The 24755-nt window shown below is 37.5% G+C and overlaps 1 long non-coding RNA gene across 3 annotated transcripts in view; it reads right to left on the bottom strand.

Annotated features, from left to right (window-relative positions):
• Positions 1-24755, bottom strand: part of LOC129060453 (uncharacterized) — a 160300-nt gene that overhangs the window by 62703 nt on the left and 72842 nt on the right. For 2 of the 3 annotated variants that reach the window (XR_010140909.1, XR_010140910.1), the window contains exon 8: positions 13135-14872. This is a non-coding gene — a long non-coding RNA (uncharacterized LOC129060453). Of the gene's footprint in view, positions 1-13134; positions 14873-24755 lie in introns of those variants that run through there. The other variant, XR_008527190.1, reaches the window with a different exon arrangement.

Raw genomic sequence — 24755 nt, 5'->3', positions numbered from 1 at the left:
GGGGAGTGGCAAAAGATAAGATCCAGGGCTAGTGCCCACCTCGATTGTTAACAGCTCTCTGTAACACCAAATGTGATGGCCAAATCAGTTAATTATCATTCTTGCCATTTTGTGGGAAACCCAGTGTAGTGCATGCTCTGAAGGGGTCTTGAAGGCATTCAGGTCCCAGCATTTACATTGCAGCATTCATTTTGGATCTGCCCCATTGGAATACTAAGCCTCTCATCCGTACGGTATCATTTCTCTCTCCCAACTCTTTTATTCAAGATAAATGGGTGGAAAGAAATCAGGAAAATTGGTTACAGCCTAAAATGCAACATGATGCTGAAATGTCAATGGAAGATACAGATTTAACGTTTTACCCTTTCCAGCTATCATATAAAGATCCAAGTTGGACAAATAGGATACATTTTTAGTCAGGAAGGCAGTTCCATGCTTTTTATGACTCTACTACTTTCTCTACCTCTTATTCCTTCTTTCAGTCCTTCTGGAAGAAGTTCTCCTATTTCTCACTTTTCTGAATGCACCCAGAGCAGAAAGAGATTTGTCAATCTCCTGTATACACTTACAGTGAACTAAATTTATTGTGAGAAAAGAAAACATTGCCTTTACATATTGTGTTATCCTTTTTACATAAACCTGGGTGTCATCAGAATCTTTGATATATTACTAATCTAATGAGCTTTGAATCTATATATTTCATACTTAATTTCTCCTTAATAAAATGAGATCCTTTCATAGTATGACAGTTCCTAAAAATACAAATCCACTGATGAAATCAAATCATCTATCTTTATAAGAATTAATTCCAAAATGTAACTTCCTTATCCTATCCATGTTTCAATTTCTCTCTAAAAAAAAATTTGCTTATTATAATGTAAACTGTCCTAAGTGGCCAATACAAATAGTCACCAAAATTGAGTAATCAAAAGTCATTGAGAGTTAAGTTTAAAACAAAACAAAACCCATAGGTCCCTCTGTTTTGTGTGTCTACAATAAAGATTATTTTTCTCATAATTAAGCAAAAGACTTTTCAAAAGATGGAAATCACAGATACATTCTGCTTAAGATCTTCTTCTCTGTACATGACCTCCAAAACTCTAATTAATGAAGTTCATTGAATAAATATGACTGTGATTATAACTCATTTTATATCATTAGTTGAATTGATTTTAAATTTTACCTACACACTATTAACATACTTGTTACGTGACTTTTATAAAGAACTGTTAACCCAATGAAAACACTGTTAACCCAATGAAAACACTGTTAACCCACAGAATATACATTCTTCTCAGCACCACATCACACTTATTCCAAAATTGACCACATAATTGGAAGTAAAGCACTCCTCAGCAAATGTAAAAGAACAGAAATTATAACAAACTATCTCTCAGACCACAGTGCAATCAAACTACAACTCAGGATTAAGAAACTCACTCAAAACCACTCAACTACATGGAAACTGAACAACCTGCTCCTGAATGACTACTGGGTACATAACGAAATGAAGGCAGAAATAAAGATGTTCTTTGAAACCAATGAAAAAAAAGACACAACATACCAGAATCTCTGGGACACATTTAAAGCAGTGCGTAGAGGGAAATTTATAGCACTAAATGCCCACAAGAGAAAACAGGAAAGATCTAAAGTTGACACCCTAACATCACAATTAAAAGAACTAGAGAAGCAAGAGCAAACACATTCAAAAGCTAGCAGAAGGCAAGAAATAACTAAGATCAGAGCAGAACTGAAGGAGATAGAGACACAAAAAACTCTTCAAAAAAATCAATGAATCCAGGAGCTGGTTTTTTGAAAGGATCAACAAAATTGATAGACTGCTAGCAAGACTAATAAAGAAGAAAAGAGAGAAGAATCAAATAGACGCAATAAAAAATAATAAAGGGGATATCACTACCGGTCCCACAGAAATACAAACTACCATCAGATAATATTACAAACACCTCTATGCAAATAAACTAGAAAATCTCGAAGAAATGGATAAATTCCTGGACACATACACCCTCCCAAGAGTAAACCAGGAAAAAGTTGAATCCCTGAATAGACCAATAACAGGCTCTGAAATTGAGGCAATAATTAATAGCTCACCAACCAAAAAAAGTCCAGGACCAGACAGATTCATGGCAGAATTCTACCAGAGGTACAAGAAGGAGTGGGTACCATTCCTTCTGAAACTATTCCAATCAATAGAAAAAGAGGGAATCCTCCCTAACTCATTTTATGAGGCCAGCATCATCCTGATACCAAAGCCTGGCAGAGATACAACAAAAAAAAGAAAATTTTAGACCAATATCCCTGATGAACATCGATGCAAAAATCCCCAATAAAATATTGGCAAACCGAATCCAGCAACACATCAAAAAGCTTATCCACCATGATCAAGTGGGCTTCATCCCTGGGATGCAAGGCTGGTTTAACATATGCAAATCACTAAACATAATCCAGCCTATAAACAAAACCAAAGACAAAACCACATGATTATCTCAACAGATGCTGAAAAGGCCTTTGACAAAATTCAACAACCCTTCATGCTAAAAACTCTCAATAAATTAGGTATTAATGGGACATATCTCAAAATAATAAGAGCTATTTATGAGAAACCCACAGCCAATACCATACTGAATGGACAAAAACTGGAAGCATTCCCTTTGAAAACTGGCACAAGACAGGGATGCCCTCTCTCACCACTCCTATTCAACATAGTGCTGGAAGTTCTAGCCAGGGCAATCAGGCAGGAGAAAGAAAGAAAGGGTATTCAATTAGGAAAAGAGGAAGTCAAATTGTCCCTGTTTGCAGATGACATGATTGTATATCTAGAAAATCCCATCGTCTCAGCCCAAAATATCCTTAAGCTGATAAGCAACTTCAGCAAAGTTTCAGCATACAAAATCAATGTGCAAAAATCACAAGCATTCTTATACACCAATAACAGACAAACAGAGAGCCAAATCATGAGTGAACTCCCATTCACAATTGCTTCAAAGAGAATAAAATACCTAGGAATCCAACTTACAAGGGATGTGAAGACCTCTTCAAGAACTACAAACCACTGATCAATGAAATAAAAGAGGATACAAACAAATGGAAGAACATTCCATGCTCATAGATAGGAAGAATTAATATCGTGAAAATGGCCATACTGCCCAAGGTAATTTATAGATTCAATGCCATCCCCATCAAGTTGCCAATGACTTTCTTCACAGAATTGGAAAAAACTACTTTAAAGTTCATATGGAACCAAAAAAGAGCCCGCATCACCAAGTCAATCCTAAGCCAAAAGAACAAAGCTGGAGGCATCACACTACTTAACTTCAAACTATGCTACAAGGCTACAGTAACCAAAACAGCATGGTACTGGTACCAAAACAGAGATATAGACCAATGGAACAGAACAGAGCCCTCAGAAATAATACCACACATCTACAACCATCTGATCTTTGAGAAACCTGACAAAAACAAGCAATGGGGAAAGGATTCCCTATTTAATAAATGGTGCTGGGAAAACTGGCTAGCCATATGTAGAAAGCTGAAACTGGATCCCTTCCTTACACTTTACACAAAAATTAATTCAAGATGGATTAAAGACTTAAATGTTAGACCTAAAACCATAAAAACCCTAGAAGAAAACCTAGGCAATACCATTCAGGACATAAGCATGGGCAAGGACTTCATGTCTAAAACACCAAAAGCAATGGCAACAAAAGCCAGAATTGACAAATGGGATCTAATTAAACTAAAGAGCTTCTGCACAGCAAAAGAAACTAGCATCAGAGTGAACAGGCAACCTACAGAATGGGAGAAAATTTTTGCAAACTACTCATCTGACAAAGGGCTAATATCCAGAATCTACAATGAACTCAAACTAATTTACAAGAAAAAAACAAACAACCCCATCAAAAAGTGGGCAAAGGATATAAACAGACACTTCTCAAAAGAAGACATTTATGCAGCCAACAGACACATGAAAAAATGCTCATCATCACTGGCCATCAGAGAAATGCAAATCAAAACCACAATGAGATACCATCTCACCCCAGTTAGAATGGCGACCATTAAAAAATCAGGAAACAACAGGTGCTGGAGAGGATGTGGAGAAATAGGAACACTTTTACCCTGTTGATGGGACTGTAAACTTGTTCAACCATTGTGGAAGACAGTGTGGTGATTCCTCAAGGATCTAGAACTAGAAATACCATTTGACCCAGTCATTCCATTACTGGGTATATACCCAAAGGATTATAAATCATGCTGCTATAAAGGCACATGTACACGTATGTTTATTGCAGCACTATTCACAATAGCAAAGACTTGGAACCTACCCAAATGTCCATCAATGATAGACTGGATTAAGAAAATGTGGCACATATACACCATGGAATACTATGCAGCCATAAAGAGGATAAGTTCATGTCCTTTGTAGGGACATGGATGAAACAAGAAACCATCATTCTCAGCAAACTATCGCAAGAACAAAAAAACCAAACACCGCATGTTCTCACTCATACATGGGAATTGAACAATGAGAACACTTGGACACAGGAAGGGGAACATCACACACCGGGGCCTGTTGTGGAGTGTGGGGAGGGGCAAGGGATAGCATTAGGAGATATACCTAATGCTAAATGATGAGTTAATGGGTGCAGCACACCAACATGGCACATGTATACATATGTAACAAACCTGCATGTTGTGCACATGTACCCTAAAACTTAAAGTATAATAAAAAAAAAAAAAAAACAGAAAGAAAACATTGTTAACCCAGTGAAATGTACCAAGGTCACTCTATAAAATGGGAATAATGATGCCTGCCTCATAAGACTGTGGTGAGAATTAAATGAATTAATGTTTGAAATGCTGTCAAAATAGTCTCTGGCACATAGCAAGCCAAATTCATTTTGGCTGCTATTGCTGCTTTTGCTGCTGACAAACATAATTCCTGCTTATTTGCATTTGCGATAATCAGAGTGGGGATCACGGCTATGGTGGAATTACAATCATTATTGTTTTAAAAATATGATACATTGGTTACTCAGCAGGAATTTTGTGTATAAATCAAGTAATTTCTAAAGCACTAGAAGAGCCACTATTCAAGACTTTTTAAAGCACATAATCAATTTTTCAGGAAAGCCAAAGATTCCCATAAGAAAGTACATTTCCCTTCTGCTACCACATTCCCCTAGCAGGTGTTCCAGTTTGCCTCTGTGACAACCTGCTTGAGAATTGGTTCCAGCCTGGATTGGAAGGAAGTATACTACAAGAGCTGAGATGGGAAAAGACCTTAGCCGATAAACCTTCACAGTCTGAAAATCATTTATTTACTTTTCTTATTATCAGCCACTCTTACCTTTCCTGACATGGTCACATGCTGCTTCTCCAGCTCCTTTCTCACCCTTATGATCCTCCATGCCTACCCAGATCCGTCCTCCTGACCCTCAGCCGACGTTTGTCCTAATTCTTCTCAGCGGTTCCCAGAACGTCAGATGCGGCTCACCACTGGGATGTATCTCAGGACCATTCTGGTCTCCTCTCAATTGCACATTCTTCACTTAAACCCTATGACAACTTATTTGGTCCTGGCTTCCCATCTTTCTGCAGGCCTGAAGCTAGCTGTTACCCTAGCATGATAGACAGTTAAGGAAACTGCTATGGACTCACAGGTCTCCATGTGTCTGGGAAGAGTTATGAATCCTCCTGAACTCCATTCTTACCTTTTGTTCCATACCGTCTTCCTCCTACCTGAACATTTTATAAGAAATCCAAGGAATGATCAATGTTTGTGAGAAGATAGTTGTAAGTCATTGTTTCAAAGCTGTGTTCTCCCCCACCACACATTATACAACCTTCAGCAAAAAGTTGGATTAGTTTCCTTCTGGGCTCCTGTGATAAGGTTGGGAGGGACCCACGTGTGGCCAGAGTGAACTAAACAAGCTTTTGCACCTTGGTTTTTCAGAAAAAATCAAGAAGAAAATCTAGCTTGCGTGGAAAAGTCCCCCAACATGCATGCTAGTGCGACCACTTAAGAACATAGAAATATATAGATTCAAAGCTCATTAGCCAGGTTCTATGCCTCAATACAGATACAAACCAGGACAAGTTAGAGCCACAGTCCCATGAGAGCTCTGTTCACTCCAAGGGCATCAGCCAAATTTAAGGATTACCTATGCTTCTGAATCCAAATAGACCTATGGCTGTTGACCTTAAGGAGCAAGTGGAGGCCTTTTCCATTCTTCCGTTGCCCTCTACCCTGCACAATTGCTGGAGCCCACTCAACTGGAGAGAACCTACCACAAATGTTCTAAAGTCTAACAAACATTGGAACAACACTCAGCAAAAAAGAATGATTGACTGATACACATAACAACACGAACAAATCCCCAAATAATTATGCTGAGTGGAAGAAGCCACATGAAATTAGAGTACATACTATATGACTCTACTTATATAAAATTCTAGAAAATGCAAACTAATCTATAGTAACAGAAAGCATATCAGTGGTTGCATGACTATGGGGAGGAGCTCACAAAAAGAAAAAGGAGGGAAGGATTACAAAACAGCATGAAGAAACTTTTTGAGGTGATGTGTATGTTTATTTTCTTGCCTTTGGTGCTGGTTTCACAGTTGTGCATGTGTCAAAACTCATCAAATAGCTCATTTTAAATATGTGCTATTTATTTAGGTTATGTCACAATAGAGCTATTTAAAGGTATGCTCCCACTTCTGCTTATTAATATGGTATATATTAATAAATTTTCTAACATTAAACCAACTCTTCATTCCTAGAATAAATCTCACTTGGTCAGGATTTATTATTTTCTTGACATGGTATTGGATTCTGCTTGCTAATTATTTTGTTATTTTTGCATTCTACATATTTTTTACTTTTAACTTTCCTTTACTTAAATAGTTGCCTATATTCAATATTGGAAAGTTCCATTATCTGAATTCTATATGTTCTAAATCTAATGTTTGTTGTGGTTGCTGACTTTTAGTCATCATGGTTTGTTTTCTTGTGTTTGGTAATTTTTCAATTAGGAATTTGTATTTGTTTTAATCTAATGTGTGAGAATCCTAAGAGTTCAAGTAGGTACTGCTTCTCCATGACCTGTATTTGCTTATGCCAGGCACCAGGAAATACTACCAACCTGGATTACTTTACTTTCTCCACTTTGGGATTTTCCTGGCTCAATGGACAGTATAAATGTAAACTCCACCATCACAAGTGATTGGATGAGATTTAAAATTCTCTGGAGACACATATTGTTATTTTTGTTGTTGTTGTTGTTTTCCACCCCGTGCAGCAACCCAGACAATCTCCTCTTAGCTGCCTTTTGCTGCTTTGTCAGATTTTTTTCTAACTCATTATTTCATTGAAGTCATAGCTCCTTCAACAGGCCCTGACATTATATTTGCATCCCAGGCTCTATTTCCTTGTCTTGCATAGGCACAAGGCCTGCCCTTTAATTTTCTTAGTGAGTATAAACCCCAAAGCTCTAGATTCTAGGTATCAGCATCTGCCCTAGGGAAGGCCAGGCTTCTATGTTCACTTGCAGCCCTGATTTCAGTCCAGTTTTAAATTTTGGCTCTTAGGAATTTACTTTCTTGCAAATGCAGCCATTTTTAAAAATATATTTGTTGTTCAGGATCTATGCGTGTTTCAGCAGGATGGCTTTTCAGAGTATTGGATCCATAATACCACAGTGAGAAGTAGATCCTCACTGTCCTAAGCATGAGACCTTCTCTTCATTAAATTGGACTTCTGTGTAACACATAATCTGGTCAGAAAGCAATCAGTAGATGAGTGGAAAACTTACTCACATTTCTTAGGCCATGCCCTTGGGCTTTTTAAGACCCTAAAGAAAGAAATTTATATATACTCTTTTGGGGATTTTCCAGACTGCTGTTGATTGGGGCCAGTGTGGATGGCAGACAAAAATATCAAATGTTGATAATGCTCTATCATGTTACCAAGAACAAGAGATGTGAATTTCTTACTTCTATGATTCTTCCCAGTAGGCTCCGAATCAAGACCTCTTGCTCAGATAGCCACTGTCATTAGGATTTGCATGCTTTATTAACTACTCATTCACTGCATCATTACCAGTGGCCACAATCACTACACCACTGAAACAACGAACTCTGTCCCATAGGACCACCGAAGCCCAGCCAGCTTTCCCACAGCAAAGCATGGCCTCTGCTTTAGCACCAGGACCACTTCAATGCAATCTGAAATATCCCCGTGAGGCTGAACCAGATAAATCAAGTCAAGCTAAATAGTTCTAATCAACCTGTCACAGGGCATGCAGATATGTGTGAGAAGCAACCTAACCGGCTCATATGTCAATCAAGGTTTGCATTTTCTATCAACAGTAAAAAAAAAAAAAAAAAAAACAAGCCAGAAAGACAACCCAGACCAGCCCCGGTGTTTGGCATGGTGCTATCACTGAGTACCACTATAAGAGCCACATCTGTTCTTAGTTACTAAATCCTGATTTTTTTTAAGCCATTCCCAGTTAGCTTTCCTTCTGTATTTCCAGGTGAATCTAGCCAGAGATGGAACATTCCTACCTGGAAAAGGGAAGAGTAAAAACAAGTAAAGAGTGTATAATGCACAATAAGTGACGATCACCTGACTGTGCCATTGCCAAGCCTTTCTGGTTGTTTCTGACCTACTCTCCACCTCCTTTTCAGCCCCCTCATCTGGTGGTTCTCAAATTGTTGCATGCAGCAAAATCACAGGTGAACTTAAAATGTTAAATGTCCTGGTTCCATTTTAAAACTAGTGAGTGAGAAAGCAAACACAGGCCTGGAGTGCAGCAGGTTCCTCAGGTGATCACATGGGTGGTCCCAGCACGTCACCTTGAGAAACAGAATGTACTTACACAAACCTAGATGGTATAGCCTGCTACACACCTAGGCTGTACAGTATGGCTGATTGCTCCGAGGCTACAAACCTGTACAGCATGTTACTATACTGACTACTGTAGGCAACTCTAACACAATTGTAAGTACTTGTGTATCTAAACATAGAAAAGATACAGTCAGGTGTGGTAGTGCACGCCTGTAATCCCAGCTACTCGGGAGGCTGAGGCAGGAAAATCACTTGAACCCGGGAGGTGGAGTTTGCAGTGAGCCAAGATTACACAATTGCACTCCAGCCTGGGCAAAAAGAGTGAAACTCCGTCTCAAAAAAAAAAAAAAAAAAAAGAAAAAAAAAGAGTTAAAATATAGTATAAAAGATGGTACACCTGTATAGGGCACTTACCATGAATGGATCTTGCAGGACTGGAAATTGCTCTAGTGAGTGCTGAGTGAATGTGAGGGCCTGAGACATAACTGTACACTGCTGTAGACTTTATAAACATGGTACACTTAGGTTGCACTGAACTTATAAAAAATATTTTCTTTTTCAAAAATAAATTAACCTTAGCTTACTAGAACTTTGTAGTTTATAAACTTAAATTTTTTTTAACTTTTTGACTCTTTTGTAATAATACTTAGCTTAAAATACAAACACATTATACAGCTATACAAAAACATTTTCTTTATATACTTATTCTGTTAAGCTTTTTTTTTTCTACTTACAAACTTTTTCAAATTTTTAAAAGCTTTTTTGTTAAAAACTAAGACAAAAACACACACATTATCCTAGGCCTACCCAGGATTAGGGTCATCAATATGCCTGTCTTCTACCTCCACATCTTGTCCCACTGGAAGGTCTTCAGGGCAATAACACATGGAGCTGTCATCTCCTATGATAACAATGCCTTCTTCTGGATACCTCCTGAAGGACCTGCCTGAGGCACTTTTACAGCTAACTTTAAAAAAATATAAGTAGTAGGAGTACACTCTGAAATAATGATTAAAACTATGCTATACTAAATAGTAAGCCAGTAACATATTCATTATCATGATCAGGTATTATGTACTGTACATAATTTGTATGTGCTGTGGTTTTATACAACTGATAGTGCCATTGGTTTGTTTACACCAGTATCATCACAGACGTGCAAGGAATGCATTGTGCTGCCACTTTATGATGGCTCCAGCATCACTAGGTAATAGGAATTTTTCAGCTTCATTATAATCTTGTGGGACCACTTGAGTATATGAAGTCCATTGTTAACCCAAATGTCGTTATGCTGTACTTTCCTACTTCTAGTCCTCCTTCCCACCCCAGGTCCATAAAACGTCAGGAGCCCTTTGTTCAGGGCTCAGAGACAATTCATCTGACCCTCAACCAACATACTATTCCAAGGGGGAAAAATGGAACTGAAGGTGATTGGAGCTTTCTCCCATCTTAGCCTCTTATGAACACTATCACAGTAAGTGATGAAAGACCTCGCTATCACTTCTGTCTGGGCTTGTTGTTTTAATAAGCTACTGACACCTCAGGTCCTCCAGCTTAGTTGAGCTCCTGACTCTTATGAGACACACTGAGCCAAAACCATTTATTTTTAGAAACTACGTGAGATAGTAAGCAAGCTGCAAAGCTTGGGAATAATTTGTTACACAGAATTAGATAGTTAATGCGATACCTTTTTCACTTATCTTCTTATGTACATATGGGCTTTCAATCATTTCAAAGTGTTTTTCATATCTATTATCTCCCTTCTTCCTACATATAACAATAGCTAAAACTTACAATATCTGAGTAAACTGCTCTAATAATTTATAACAAATTTATAAATATGAATTCATAAGAGTATAAAATAACAGTCCTTTTATTACCTCTGCTTACCGGTGAGGAGACTGAGATGCTAGATGTTAATAACTTGCCAAAAATCACATAAACAGTAGGAAGTGGAGTAAGGATTCAAACCTTTGTTCCTACCACTACACACGAAAATAGAGCCCAGAGCAGAGCAGCTATTTGCTTAAGGCCACACAGCTGGCTAGTACTGATTTCAGGTCACCTGACTCCCCATCCAGGATTCTGAGATAGCCTAGGATTTATGAACAAACTTAGAAACCATTTTCAACTGCCAACCAGAAAGTGTGAGTTGCCCAGAGATTTGGTGGCAGAAACCCTACTCAGGTGTCAAAGTCTGATGCACCCCCTGTGTCTTTATCTGTGTACTGAGGATAATAATCTGACTGGTTGTAGAGTCCTTACATTCTGATGATCTGGATCAAGGCTTTTTCTCACATCTTGACTACACCAGACAAAAGTCACTAAAGCATGAAAGGAATGATAGTGGGGCATAAGTGGAATTCAGCAGAGATTGTTCCAAAGACATTGTTCTCTGTGAGAAGGTACGTTCAGAGGCGTATGATGGAATTGTAATGAAGTAGAGGGATTTAGGGAGATGGTTTTCTGGAATTAAGAGTTAATTCAGATTTATCAAACTGGAATTCCTGATAATTCTGAGAAGCACTGAGCTACAGGTACACATTATGGCATACAAGAAGCTGTATTTACTCACATTTACATGATACTATTGGAAGAAAGGATGCTTAACTATTTGAGAGAACAAAGACTTCAAATCCTTAAATTATTTGGAACACTTAAAATGCTATCTGTGGGCCAGGCATAGTGGCTCATGCCTGTAATCCCAGCACTTTGGGAGGCAAGGCAGGTGGATCACCTGAGATCAGGAGTTTGAGACCAGCCTGACCAACATGGTGAAATCACATCTCTACTAAAAATATAAAAATTATCCGGGCATAGTGGCATGCACCTGTAATCCCAGCTACTCAGGAGTCTGAGGCAGGAGAATAGCTTGAACCTGGGAGATGGAGGGTGCAGTGAGCTGAGATTGTGCCACTGCACTCTAGCCTGGGCGACAAAGCAAGACTCTATCTCAAAAAAAAAAAAAAAAAAAAAAAAATGCTATCCGTGGAATAAATTGGACAGGGCTCTAAAGGGGAGTTCAGTTATCAATGTCAGTGGCTCTCTGGGGAGCTTGCAGAAAATGCAAATTCTCTGGCTTTTCTCTAAGATTGGATTCCTTAGACCAGTTGCAGTCCACCAGGTGATTCTAATGCTACTGATCCATGCACAGTTGATTGGGGATCTCTGCTGATGTGCTAATTACACAACTGTGCATCTTATCTATTTATTAAAATGCCCCCTAAGGACTTCTAGTCCCATAATAACAAGAATTTAGAAATGCTTTTAGAAACGCTTTGTGAAACTTGGAACTGCTAGTTGTTCACACTGGAAATTTATCATTTACTGATTTATCACCACTGCGATTATATTGGATTAGTAAAATTTCATTAGCAATTTGGCTTCACCTACTCCCCCACAGAACTTATCGCAAGACAGTGTACCTTGGCCCCACTTCAAGCTCTCAAAACAGTCCTTAATCAGTAAAATTTAAGAAACAAATGATTTCACAACTGTACCTCATGTCTGGATGTCCTGGAAATGGCCCCAGTTCCAGTAGCAGAATCTTTGTACTCTAGTCCCAGCACAAGGGTCTTTCCTGGTTCCTTTTCAATTTCACCACTGATCTTTTTGTGTTGTGGAATCCCAAGGGCTGAAATTCCACCAGTGAGCCAGCAGTGCGCCTTCTGAGCTTCCTGAATTGACCTCTGACCTTTGTGTGCTACAAGAGTCCCTGAATGGTTCACCTGTGCACTGATTACCTCATATCATCCATTAAGAGAACTTCCTTAATTACCTGCTACAGTCTGCTGGTTCTAACTATTCTCTATGGCCTGCCCCCAGCCCAGTTCAAGTTCTAATAGAGATTTTGTTTCTTACAGCCTTGAAAATTCCCAAGCATACAGGGTTTTCTGAAACAATCTCTCTGGCATATTTAAAATATATTAAATCTTTTTGTTTGTCACCATATAAAAATCACTTATAGAAAAAGCACCTCCAAACCAACTTAAAAAATAAAATGAGCTACTAAAATCAAAACCTTCACATTTTTAAAAGAACTTTAATTTTCTGATTTTTTTCAAGAGAGCTCTGTATTTTATTCAAATTCATGAATAATGGATGACATTTCTTTTTAAGTGTCTCATTATGTTTGCAGCATACAAATACAAAGTTTCTTAAAATGGCCTCCTGTCAAATACATATGATTTCTATTTGTCTACTGTTAATGTAATTGACTAAACACTCGATTCTACTGATTATGCTTTCCCTTGTAAACCACTTACTTTATAGGCATAAGCAGCTGTGTTTATGCTTCTGTGATTTTCTGGTTTCATTATGAAGTTTTCAGCAATTCAAGAGCCATAGGCAGTCTATGCACCCAGGCACCAGCTGGCAAGATCTTTACTGAAAAAGGCAATATTCTGTCAACACTTGTAAATGTCATATAGAAGAATACACATATGCATATATAAAATCACTGCAGCCACAATGATTGTGAACATGAACAAGAAGAAAACATTAACTTTTCAGAAAATAATTGATCAACAGTCAAAGACCTGAATTTAACCAAGAGCACAAGTGCTTCATCTCCTGCCCTTCTCTCAAACCGAGAACTATGAAGAATTTTGTTTTTTTAAGTTGGGAGTTTGGTATAAATATTCAGAGACAGTGGAGTTAAGAGAGCCAGGCAGAGAGAAGGGGAAGGGAGAAAGGCTGATAGAGAAAGCAGCTATTAAGAGGATAAAGAGGAAATCTATGCAGAGACATAGCAAGAAAAGAAAAAGGAAGGAAATTGGAAGGAAACTGACTAAGGTAGAGAAGAAATAGAGAGTGGCAAAGAGGCTCAAAATTATCACCCAGGAGGTATTTGCTATCAGTGCCTCCATAACACTTTATTAAACAACAACTCCTCACATCCCCCTCCACCCATCCCCTGGTAACCACTATTCTATTGACTAGTTCAGTGGATATGAAGTTATACAAGTCAGTAAGCTCCAGATATCTGCAATACAACATGGTGCCTACAGTTAACAATGGAGTATTGTGCACTTAAAAATTTGTTGAGAGTAGATCTCACGTTAAGTGTTCTTACCACAAAACAACATAACAAAACACACAAAGCGACACAAGGAAACTTTTAGAGGTGATGGATGTGTTTATTAACTGAATTGTGGTGATGGTAACATAAGTATATACATATGCCCAAACTCACTAAATTGTGTATGCGAATTATGTACATCTCTATTTGTACATTTATTATACTTGAATAAAGCTGGAAAAAATAATTAGACATTATACCTTAAAAACACACTTTATTACACAATAAGTTTAATTATTCTTCTCATGAAGAATAATGCTGGAGAAAAAGCTGGTTTGAAATCTGGTTCTGCTGTCTACCATTGGTGTGGCCACACAGAACTTCCATGACCTCTTCAGGTTTCAGTTTCCTCATATGTTAAATAAGAATGGGTAGTACTTGGCCAGGTATTGGTAAGGACAAAACAAGATAACAAGGCAGTATTAATAGCAAGGCAGAGTGAGTTTGAACCCCATCTTCTAGCTGGGTGACCATAAGCAAGTTACTAAGCTGTCTGTGCTTGGTTTCTTTTTCAGGACAGGGATAATAAAAATAATGCCTATGCACATATGCCTGCTATAAGGATTGACTGGCAAATAAATGTTTTAAAACATGAAGAACAGTGTCTTGGTACTTGGTGATAACTCAATAAAATGTTGGCTCTTAGGAATGAGAGTAGGTGCTCAAGGGATGGGACTGATGGTGACATCTCCTTCACAGGAGGGTGGACACCATTTTTGTTTTTCTTTTTTTTTTTTTAATCCTGCTGTCTTGCTGGTAAGCACTGTAAGCCTTTGGTGAAAGTGTATTGTGCCATCAGAAATGATAGGAAGCTTTTCTTTCACACCTTTATTTGTTGTGTGCATTCCTGTATTAACAACACTTACCTTTGCCTTGTGTAACGCTGATTAGATGGTTATGTAGGTTTTTGACTGCTCTTTTCTCTGAAAAATATTTTTAATTGCATAAGAAATATATGAATACCTTCTCTTGGTTTTTAAAAAAAGTGTATGAGGCTAAAATCAACTTCTAAGTTGAAATTCTATTCTAGATTCTTCCCCAAGGGCAACCTTTACATTGATTTTGATGATTATTCATTCATGCCTTATGTTTTACATATATATGAATTTACATGTAGGTAACTATGTCATTAGGGTTCCACCAGATAAATAGATTCTTTTCACATCCATGTGATCAGTAATGATTACTCCTCTTTCATATCTGATATTAGTAATTTGTGTTTTCTCTTTTTTCCTTGGTTTCTAGCTAGAGGTTTATCAATTTTATTAATCTTTTCAAACAGCCAGCTTTTGGTTTTGTTGATTTTCTCTATTGATTTCCTGGTTTCAGCTAATTAATTTCTGCTCCAAATTTTATTATTTCTTTTCTTCTGCTTGCTTTATGTTTATATTGCTTTTCCTCTAGTTTCTTGAGGTGGAAGCTTATATTATTGATTATAGATTTTTCTTCTTGTCTACTACATGCATTCAGTGCTAAAATATTCCCTCTAAGCACTGCTTTTGCTGCATTCTACAAATCTCAATAAGTTGTATTTTCATTTTTATTCAGTTCAAAACATTAACAAATTTCTCTTAAGACTTAAATCCATGTTTTATTTAGAAGTCTATTGTTTAATCTCCAAATACTTTGGAATTTTCTAGTGCTCTTTCTGTTACTGATTTCTACTTTATTTCATGGTGGTCTAAGAGGATATAGGAATGATTTCTATTATTTTAAATTTGTTTAACTGTTTTTATAGCCCAGAATTTGGTCTGCCTTGGTGACGGTTCCGTGTGAACTTAGGAATAATGCATATCCTGCTGTTGTTGAATGAAACAATCTATATATGTTAATTAGATCCAGTTCATTGATGGCTCTGTTCAGTTCAATTATATCCTTAACTGCTTTTCTTCCTGCTGGATCTGTCCATTTCTGATAGAGCTTCCTTTGGTTGGTGTAATATGGTGTATTTTTCTCTATCCCTTTACTTTTAAAATGAGCCTTTTAACTTAGACTGAGTTTTCTGTAAACAACATATTGTAGGGTCTTGTTTGTGCATCCATTCTGACAGTCTTTGTCTTTTAATCAGTATAGTTAGACCATTGAAATTTAAAGTGATTATTTATATAGTTGGGTTAATATCAACCATATTTGTTAGAGTTTTCTATTTGTTACCCTGTTCTTTGTTTTTCTATTTCCTGTTCTTTTTCCTGCCATCTTTGGTTTTCATTGAGCAATTTATATGATTCCCTTTTCTCTCCTCTTATAGAATATCAGTAGTACTTCTTTCAAAAAATGTTTAAGTGGTTGCCCTAGAGTGTGCAATGTACATATACAGTTAATCCAAGTTTACTTTAAAATAACACTATACTGCTCCATGGGTAGTGCAGATACCTTATAACATAGTATTTCCAATTTCCCCCTCTTGTCCTAACACTGCTGTCATCTATTTCACTTATCCATAAGCTATAATTACCAAATACCTTGTTGCTATTACTATTTTGAACAAACTGTTATTAATCAATTAAAAATTTGAAAAATAAAAGATTTTAGTTTCATTTATATCTTCTTTAACACTCTTCCTTTCTTGTAGATCCATGTTTCTGAATTATTTCATTTTCCTTCTTTCTAAAAAACTTCTTTTAGGGTTTCTTGCAAGATAAGTCTACTGGCAACAAATTCTCGCCATTTTTGTTAGTCTGAGAAAGTCTTCATCTCTCCTTCACTTTTGAGGGATAATTTTAATAGACACAAAATTGTAGGTTGGTAGGGGCTCCTCCTTCCACACCTGCCATGCCAAAGCTTTAAAATTTCACCCCACTCTATTCTTGCTTGCATGGTTTCTGATGGTAAGTCTGTGTAATTCTATTTTTTTTCTTCTACAGGTAAGGTGTTTTCCTCTCTTGCTTCTTTCAAGATTTTCTCTTTGTCTTTAATATTCTACAGTTTGAATATCATATGCCTAAGTATAGTTTTGGTTTGGTTTGGTTTCTGGTTTCGTGGGGTCAGGGGAGTTGGCATTTATCCTGTTTGGTATTCTCTGAGCTTCCTAGAGCTATGTTTTGGTGTCTGTTATTAATTTTAGAAAATTCTCAGCCATAATTACCCCAACTATTTCTTCTACTCTTTTTTCTTTCTATTGCTTTTGGCATTCTCATTATAAATATATTACAACTTTTGTAATTACTGGATTATTGTTCTCAAATATACTATTCGTTATTTTCATTCTTTTTTTTCTCCTTGATTTTCAGTTTGAAAAGTTTCTATGAACACATCTTCAAGCTTTCTTTGGTGATATCCAGTCTACTGATGAACCCATCAATGGCATCTTTATTTCTTTTATACTGTTTTCTATTTATAGCGTTTTCTTTTGATTCTTTCCTAGTGCTTCCATCTCTCTGCTTATACTACTTATCTATTCTTACATATTGTATACTTTTTTATACTTTTTCCATTAGACCCCCGATATGGTTAGGCTTTATGTACCCACCGAAATATCATCTGGACTTGTAATCTCCATAATCCCCATTTGTCTAGGGAGAGACCTGGTCAGTGGTGATTGAATCATTGGGGGCAGTTTCCCCCACGCTGTTCTCATGGTAGTGAACGAGCTATCATGAGATCTGCTGCTTTTATAAGGGGATCTTCCCCTTTCATTACTCACTCTTTACTGATGCCAAGCTCTTCCCAGGGTTCTCTACTTCATGGTCCTTATCTGGGAGTCTGCCCTACTCTCAAAGGTGCTTTACAGACCAAGAGGAAGAAAACTCCTGTGCCCCTGCAGTGTTATTGTTTGTACCCTCAGTATTTAAAGTGTCTTATTTCTAAATTTTCAAGTAATCAGAATAGAGTCCAATCGATACATGCATGTATATGTTTAACAATAAATAACTTGCTATTTCTGGCATTCAAAGGCGGTCGCCAACTAAAGTCTTCAACATAAGGCAAGTATAGGGGAACAGGTTACAAAGTAATATGGAATATCTTCTGCCTAGAAAATAGGTAGGAAAATGTATGAGTATTTGTTTAAGCATCTGTTTAATAAACTCAACATCCTAGTCCCTTTGTTTTTTGTTTGTTTGTTTGTTTGTTTGTTTGAGAAAAAGTCTCATTCTATTGCCCAGGCTAGAGTGCAGGGGCACAATTTCCACTCACTGCAACCTTCACCTCCCGGGTTCAAGAGATTCTCCTGCCTCAGCCTCCCGAGTAGCCAGGATTACAGGTGTCCACCATCAGGCCTAGCTAATTTTTGTATTTTTAGTACAGACGAGTTTTCACCATGTTGGCCAGGCTGGTCTCTAACTCCTGACCTCAAGTGATCTGACCTCAAGTGAGGCTGCCATCTCAGCCTCCTAAAGTGCTGGGACTACAGGCGTGAGCCACTGCACCCAGCCCCTTTGTTTTATAAGTAAATTTTGCTTCTTCTTTAACATGAAAGAATTTTAGTTCTATATAAATTAGGTAGCCTCCTTAGAATAATGCAACTTTAAAATAAATCTAAATGTTGTATTAACTGTGATCTTTTTGACTTTGGTATATGGTTTTCTAGAAAATAATTTTTTAAAAAGATTTGTGTAGTCATTTAAATACTTAGCACTGATGGGTAAGATGAGAGTTTATCATCAGTGGATATAGTTAGACTTTCTTCCTGAAAACTATGATTCTCTTTTCAAAATAAATTTTTATCTTTAGTTGAACCAAGAAGGAAAATTTCCTTATCTCTTCCAACCACTAAGAAAGAAAAAAAATTCTAAAAGTAATACATTATTACCAGCACTAGAAAATAAAAAAAAGAGGATAAGAACATTTGAGAAATACCTGAAAAGTAAAAAGCAGGCAGGATCAGATCTCTGGGAAAATATAGGAAATAACAGCCCAAAATAAGCCCCAAACAGTAGATAAGCCCCAAATAGTGATAGTTTCAGAGAAACTTCAAGTTCAGGATCATAGGATACAAAGAATGAAAGGAAATCATGGGGCTAATTTTAGAATGGCCAAATGGGTCTCTGCAGGTGGAACACTGCTCCCTCCTCTGCCTCCTCTTGCTGAACAGTGTGTGTCTCCTAGCTGGGGAAGTCTGTTGGGGTTTTTCTGTTTTGTTTTGTTTTGTTTTAGAAACAGGGTCTTGTTCTGTCACCCAGGCTGGAGTGCTGTTGTACAATCATAGCTCACTACAGCCTCGAACTCCTGGCCTCAAGCAATACTCCCGCTTTCGCCTCCCAAAGTGCTGGGATTACAGGCATGAGCCACTGCACCTGACCCTGTTTGTTTTTTTGAAGTTGATGAGTGATATCTTCCTATAGACTGAAATACAACTATCCCTCTAGTATCAGTGAGACAAGGCGGTGCCCCAGTAAGTTTTACTGTTTTACTGCTAGTATTACTGCCTATCACCCCTCCAGGAAATGAGTCTCACACCCAAAGATCAATTGTGGCACGCCCTTTTCAGCATGTCTTGCCCTTCCCCGACAATGACCAGAGGCAGCCTAAATAGAATAGCCAGATTGTCAGGTTGAAAGGTGTGAGGAGGTAGCACTATTCATATTCCTCCTGATTCCGTGTGAAGTTACTTTGGCTAGACTAACATGGCCTCCTCTGCCACATTGCCCACATACTTTTTCCATGACTTAACCAATCGACTTAGTGTCTGTTTAGCGATTAGGAATTCCTATTTGCTTCTTGTTAATAGTATTTCTACAAACCTTTTAAAACAAAACAAAATGATATCAATAAACTAAAGTCAGACTCAGTCAAGTACAGCACAAAGATGTGAAGAATAGCAGAGTTAAGCAATAGTTGGTTTTTGTCTCCTTTTAAAATGAGTTTGCTCAGGGGACATACAAATCTAAATTATTCCCAGTTTCTCTAACCATATCCAAGGGGTGTATCAGTCTGTCTATTCATTACTCTTTATATCTATCTGGAGGATAATATACTGCTTTATCCAGCAGGCAACTAATCTGAGTGAGACAATTTACAAGATTTGGGATTCATTAGTCAAGAAAATGCTTAAATATCTCTGGTGACACAGAGCTTTGCTAGACCCCTGTCTGACCAAGAGATCTTCATGCTCTCTTAGGGTAACCTTGGGAGTCAAGAAGACACGATATGCTCATGCTAGATTAATGTTTGTTTTTCCATGGAGTCCCCAGCTTTCCGAGGACAAGCTCTTCCCAGGGTTCTCTACTTCATGGTCCTTACCTGGGAGTCTGCCCTACTCTCCAAGGTGCTTTACCAACCAAGAGGAAGAGAACTTCTGTGCCCCTACAGTGTTGTTTGTACCCTTAGTATTTAAAGTGTCTTATTTCTAAATTTCCAAGTAGTCAGAGTCCCGTGTATGTTTAACAATAAATAACCTGCTGCTTCTGGCATTCAAGGGTGGTCACCAACTAAAGTCTTCAGCATAAGGCAAGTATAGGGGAACAGGCCACCAAAGTGAAATAGTTATGCATATTAAACATTTGATGATATGTTCGACAGGGAGCCATAAAGATCCTTTTGCTCTGGTTACCAATCTCAACTGGAATGTGTCCATGGACCAGAGGACAAATTTCACTTAAGACAAACAACAGAAGGTAACACAACCAAGATCCATTGCTTTTCGGTTTCTCTAATCCTAATTCCTGCCTTTGCAGTTCAGCAAATTATTTTTATCTTATTCAAGAGCTCCTTTTAAGATAATTACACAAATGATAAATGCACATAATCACCTTGCCCAAGCCACCATATCAATGCATTTGTGCAGTGCAATCAATTCTCCAAATGTTTCCCCTATCGTGCTTTCATTCCTTATCAAATGATCCTTTCAAAAAAAAAAAAGAATGTAGCCTGAGGAGAGTAAGGAGACTACATGGAGGAAAACTGTGAACCTCAAGAATTATGTTCACAGAAAGAAAATTAAAAGGTAGATGGCTAGATTTTAGGGATTACATGTTAGGATTAAACAATGCCCCCTAAAATGCTTGATAATAATCTGGTAAGTTTGAAAGACTCTAATGATAATTTGGTGAGGTCTCCGCTAGAGTGGCACCTGAGGTCATGACTGCTTATGCTCCTGCAGTGGCCACTGATGGTAGGAGCCATATTTTGATGTCTGAAGGGTGAAGGTGACTTTCACAAGAGGGTATTTGTATTAGTCTGCTAGGGTTGTCATAACAAAGCGCCACAGCTTAGGTGGTTTAAGCAACAGAAATTTACTTCCTCATATCTGTGAAGCTTAAAATTCCACAGGGAATTTTAACCCTTGGCAGGGTTGGTTTCTTCGAAAGGCTTCTCGCCTTGACGAGATGGTCATTTTTCCTTGTGTCTCCACATGTCATCTCTCTGTGCATGCCTGTGTCCTAATCTCCTCTTCTTATAGGGACATCCTTAATGTTGTATTAGGGCCCACAGATATGACTTCATTTTACCTTAATTACATCTTTAAAGGCCCTGTCTTCATAAACAGTCACATTCTGAGGTACTGAGGGTCAGAACTTTAACATATGAATTTGAGGGGGATACAATTCAGCTCTACTCCAAATTTCTTTGTACCTTTATCCATCCAGTCTTCTTTCCTTTTTTTCTTTTCTCTGAGGTCCTTCCATCTGCCCAAAGCAAATTCCTCTATGTTTGTGTTTGCTTCTACGGCCAGTCATGCCCTCGAAAATTCTTTTCATTCAATGACTCTTTCCCATCTCAAGTCTCTCCCTCTTTATTGGTTGTTTCCCCTGGGCACACCAAAACAAGCTTAGAGTTCCAATTTATTTTTTTGGAGATGGAGTCTTGGCCTGTCACTGAGGCTGGAATGCAGTGGCATGATTTCAGTTCACTGCAACTTCCACCTCCTGGATTCAAGCAATTTTCCAGCCTCAGTGTCCCGAGTAGCTGGGATTGCAGGTGCGCGCCACCATGCCCGGCTACTTTTTGTGTTTTTAGTAGAGATGGGGATTTACCATGCTGGCCAGGCTGGTCTCAAACTCCTGACCTCAGATGATCCACCCACATCAGCTTCCCAAAGTACTGGGATTACAGGCATAAGCCACTGTGCCCAGCCAAGTTCCAATATTTTTAAAGCAAAACAAAACACAAATTTCTTAACTTGTGTCCTGTCCTTCTTTTTCACTACTAAAGCTTTCAGAGACTGGCAGTTAGAGAAAGAGATAGGGGTAGAAAGTTTATTCAAACCAGCTGGGCACAGTGGCTCCATGCCTGTAATCCCAGCACTTTGGGAGGCCGAGGCAGGCAGATCACCTGAGGTCAGGAGTTCAAGACCACCCCGGCAAACATGGGGAAAACCCGTCTCTACTAAAAATACAAAATTAGCCAGGTGTGGTGGTGCACACCTGTAATTCCAGCAATTTGGGAGGCTGAGGCAGGAGAGTCACTTGAACCCAGGAGGCGGAGATTGTGGTGAGCCAAGATTGTGCCATTGCACACCTGCCTGGGCGACAGAGTAAGACTCCATCTCAAAAAGAAAAAAGAGAAAGTTTCTTCAAAGGAATAATAACAGAGAACTCCCCAAACCTAAAGAAAGATATCAATATCCAAGTACAAGAAGGTTATATGACATCAAGCAGATTTAACCCAAAAAAGGTTACCTCAAGGCATTTAATAATCAAACTCCCAAAGGTCTCTTGAATGTAAAAACAACAAGAGAAAAGAAACAAGTAACATATAATGAAGGCCCAATATGCCTGGCAACAGACTTTTCAGTGGAAACCTTATAGGCCAGGAGAGAATAGCATGATGTATTCAAAGTGCTGAAGGAAAAAACTTTACCCTAGAATAGTATATCTGGTGAAAATATTCTTCAAACATGAAGATGAAATAAAGATTTTCCCAGAAAAACAAAAGCTGAGGGATTTCATCAATATCAGACCTGCCCCATAACAAATGCTAAAGGGAGTACCTCAATCAGAAGGAAAAGGACATTAATGAGCAATAAGTAATCACCTGAAACTACAAAACTGACTGGTAATGAAGTACACAGAAAAACACAGAATATTATAACCCTGTAACTGTAGTGTGTAAACTTATCATAAGTAGAAAGACTAAAAAATGAACCAATCAGAAATAATAACTACAACTTTTCAAGACATAGTACAACATGATATAAATAGAAAAAACAGATAGTTAAAAAGCTGGGGGGTTGGGATGAAGCTCAGGGTAGAGTTTTTATAAGTTTTCCTTTTACTTGTTTGTTTGTTTGTTTATGTGAACAGTGTTAAGTTGTTATCAGGTTTAAATAATTGGTTATAAGATAGTATTTGCAAGCCTCATGGTAACCTCAAACCAAAAAACATATAATAGATACACAAAAATTAAAAGCAAAAAACTAAATCATATCATCAGAAAAAATCACCTTCACTAAAGCAAGACAGGAATGAAAGAAAGAAAGAAGACCACGATACAATCAGAAAAACAAATAGAAAAATGCCAGGAGTAAGTTCTTATTTATTAATAATAACATTGAATTTAAATGGACTAAACTCTCCAATCAAAAGGCTGAATGGATGAAAAAACAAGACTCATTGATCTGTTTTCTACAAGAAACACACTTTACCTATAAGAACAAACACAAACTAAAAATAAAGGGATGGAAAAAGATATTCCATGCCAATGTAAACCAAAAAAGAGCAGGAGTAGCTATATACTTATATCAAGCAAAATAGATTTTAAGACAAAAACTGTAAGAGACAAAGAAGGTCACTATATAATGATAAAGGGGTCAGTTAAGCAAGAGGATATAACAGTTTTAAATATGTATGCACCCAACACTGGAGCACCCAGATACATAAAGACAATATTATTAGAGCTAAAAAGAGATGCCCCAATACAATAATAGCTGGAGACTTCAACACCCCACTTTCAGCATTGGAAAGATCATCCAGACAGAAATTCAACAAAGAAACATCAGACAAAATCTGCATTATAGACCAAATGGATCTAATAGATATATACAGAGCATTTCATCCAACAACTGCAGAATACACATTCTTTTCCTCAGCACACGGATCATCCTCAAGGATAGACTATAATTTAGATCAGAAAACAAGTCTTAAAACATGCAATAAAACCTGAAATAATATCAAGCATCTTCTCTGACCGCAATGGAATAAAACTAGAAATCAATAACCAGAAGGCTTTTGGAAACTATACAAATACATGGAAATTAAACAATATGCTCCAGAATAACCAGTGGGTTAATGAAGGAATTAAAAAGGAAATTGAAAAATTTCCTTTTCATTTATCATTTAAATGATAATGGAAACATAACATACCAAAATCTACGGGATACAGTAAAACCTGTACTGAGGGAATTTTATAGCTATAAGTGCCTACATTAAAAAAAAACAGAAAAAAAAACTTCAAATGAACACCGAGTGATACATCTTAAAGAACAAGAAAAGCAAGAGCAAACCAAACCCAAAATTAGTACAAAAAAAGAAATAATAAAGATGAGAGAAGAAATAAATGAAATTGAAATAAAAAATACAAAAGATCAATGAAATAAAAAGTTGTTTTGAAAAGTTTAACAAAATTGACAAACTTTTAGCCAGACTAAGAAAAAAAGAGAGACGATACAAATAAAATCAGAAATGAAAAATGAGACATTACAGCTGATATTGCAAAAATTCATAGAATCATTAGTGGGTACTATACACAACTATATGCTAATAAATTGGAAAATCTAGGAGAAATGGGCAAATTCCTAGATACATACAACCTATGAAAAGTGAACCAAGAAGAAATCCAAAACTTCAATAGACTATAACAAGTAACATGATTGAAACCATAATAAAAAGTCTCCCAGTAAAGAAAAGCCCAGGACCTGATGGCTCCTCT

This window comes from Pongo abelii, chromosome 6 (assembly GCF_028885655.2).
Source record: "Pongo abelii isolate AG06213 chromosome 6, NHGRI_mPonAbe1-v2.0_pri, whole genome shotgun sequence".
Classification (NCBI taxonomy): Eukaryota; Metazoa; Chordata; class Mammalia; order Primates; family Hominidae; genus Pongo; species Pongo abelii.
Note: the sequence above shows the minus strand (reverse complement) of the source record. Positions and strands in the feature narration are given on the sequence as shown.